This window comes from Zea mays, chromosome 2 (assembly GCF_902167145.1).
Source record: "Zea mays cultivar B73 chromosome 2, Zm-B73-REFERENCE-NAM-5.0, whole genome shotgun sequence".
Taxonomy (NCBI): domain Eukaryota; kingdom Viridiplantae; phylum Streptophyta; class Magnoliopsida; order Poales; family Poaceae; genus Zea; species Zea mays.
In genome coordinates, this window is record NC_050097.1 from 139,656,227 (window position 1) to 139,658,975 (window position 2,749).

Consider the following 2,749-nt stretch of genomic DNA (forward strand, 5'->3'; position numbering starts at 1 on the left):
TAACACTAATTCATTACCTTATGGTGGTACATGCTAGAATGCCCTGCTATGCTATTTCAGTCAATAGAACCAAAATCAAGCATTTATCATCAGAACAAACATCCAAACACTTTAGATAGAGAATATATATATATATATTTTTATCTTAGGTCTCTTATCTCTTTAGGGAGTCTTAGATGTAGGATTACAAGGTGTGAAATCCTTCTTATCTTTCTAGAGTAGAAAAGGTAAGAGTAGTCAGAGTAGAACAGCCAAAGGTGAGACAGGATCAAGAAAAGTATAGAAAGAATCAGAGTAAAGGTAAGTAGGTAATGGTTTTGTCCAGTTCTATCTAGGTTTCATCCTACAGTCAATGTTTGCTCTGATACCACTTCTGTCACACCCGAATTTAAGGGATAAAGCTGGGTGTGTCTCATATGTGCGCCAAAGATGTAACACCCTTGGTGTTACAAGAACTAAAACTTGGGCATGGCATCATATGCATTGACATGTCATTATGTTTGTTACACCTAGAATGCATCCACTAGGCTAAAATTTCAAAACAAGTTGTGATGTGATGACTTGAGTGCTTCTTAACCCTAGAATAAGGTACTTAACCAAGGGATAGAGGTATGTGGGTGTGTGTGATACCAAATTGAGTATTATCTCAAAAGTTAGTGGAAATGTTCATAAGAGACTAAACTTGATGGATTTGAGTGGCACACAAACCCGAGAACACTCAAAACCCTAATAAGAGCCCTAGAAACCCTAATTTGTGCCCTATAAGGTGATTTCAATTTATATACACTTTTGGACCAAATTGCATATATCAAAGTGGTAGAGTATCGAAAACTAAACAACTTTTACATTGGAAGATTTTCAAGTGTTGTGGAACAAATTGGAGTTAATTGCAAAAAGTCCCAAAGGCACCATATTGCTAACTCTGAAATCAGTGTGATTAGGCCAAGTTTGTGCCCTTGTATCTCTTAATCCATGGAGACTTTGCCCCATGTCATTACAATAAAATGGTAGAGCTATGTTAGTAGTCCAAGATTGATTCAGTGATCTAGTCCTGGAGCTGCATGGAAAATTAAGAAAAATGCACTCAAAGATGGGATGTCAGTCGGGCATCAGTCTAAAATTCAGACATGCAGTTGCATCGGATCAACTTTTAGATCAAATAGCGTCCAATCTAGTGGATGTTTGATCGTGGTCTTTATAACAAAATCAAAGCCGATATGTTGAACAACAACTTTCATGTAGTCGAATTGGTAGCTCTCCACATGAGAAATGGAGAATGGAGCTTCTCAATCTGCTCTGTCAGAACGACTGAATTGGATCATGATGGTACAGTGACCTGAAGAAGATCACTGATTCAGTGTATCTGTCACTGCCTGTGATCTCCATGCCATGACTCAGGCTGACTGCCGTGATTCGTGCACGGCGCGCGTGGATATTACCGGACTAGTGAAAAGATCTTGACCGCGAATGAGATTGTGAGCTGGCCACCGTACCCACTTGCCCCGCGATCGGTCGAGATGCCATCGCTGGAGTTTGCCGCTTGCCGCAAGGATGCCACGTATTTGGAGGCGTTACCACGTCGCAGTAGATAGCACATCTGCCGCCTGAGCCTTTGCCCCGGTGAGCGCCACGGTAGTTATGCTTCGGTGACTCACCTCCTCTCCGACCTCCAGCTCATCCCATCCCAAATTCGTGAAACACTCGAGCGATCGCTATAAATTGAGTGTGTAGCCTGCTCTGTTAGCTCGTTATGAACCCAGTACACCGCTCCTCATCGTCGATTAGCCACCACAAACCCCAAATTTGGAATTTCCCCCAAATTGGTCATCTACGCTGCCGTGAGACACCGCGTCGTGGCCAGCCACCCACAGGTCCGTCCTTGTATTTCTTGTTCGTGTTTCAACACCCTCGTACGCTTGTGATGCTCATCGTCTCAGCCGATTGAACTCTACCGTGTTGTGTCGTTGGGAACGGGCCCGGGAAGGCTTCAAATCCGCGGGTGCTCGTAGACCAAGCTCTAGGATGGAGTTCATGCTTAATTTTTTATCCCCAGTGGTGCACCAAGAGTTGAATTAGGTGTAAGAACAAATTTGAGCAGAGATTATAGGATAGTGCGGCCGGTGTATGTTCGCCAAAGCAAATCATGTCGTCGTCCGGGGTCGGGGACCTGGTCATGCGAAGGAGAAAGAAGGGGAGGGTTTAAGTGAACATGTCAGTGAGACATGTGAATAGGTGTAGGGATTCTTTACTGGTTTTTCAAAAATCCAAGGGCCTCTACGCAAAGTCGCCAGCGCAGGCGCGCGGGCGGGCGCCTTTCCCCGTTCACAGGCTGGCTTGGGCCAGATTCAGCCCATCGTTGTTCATTCTTTTCCCTTTTCTTTTTACTACCAGATTAGAAAATTTGTAGAAAATAATAGAAAAATGGTAAAAATATGAGACTAATTTTGTTAGACTTCTAAAATCTTCTAGTATTTAATAAAAATAGTTCCAAGATTTTTATCCCAAGCCTAGAATTATTTAGCATTTAAAGGTGTTCAAACCAAACCCTTTAGAATTTTAGAAATAATTTAGTAGCTCCAAAAATAGTAAAACTTTTTGGGTAAGCTTAGTTTGATGATTAGAGACCTTGGGTAAAGTTTGAAATGATTTGGACATTGTTTGGTCCCAAATACAATAAACTAGCTTCCTAGGGTTTAATTGCCTAATACTTATAGAATACTAACTTAGGAAACCCTAGTGATTAGTGTTC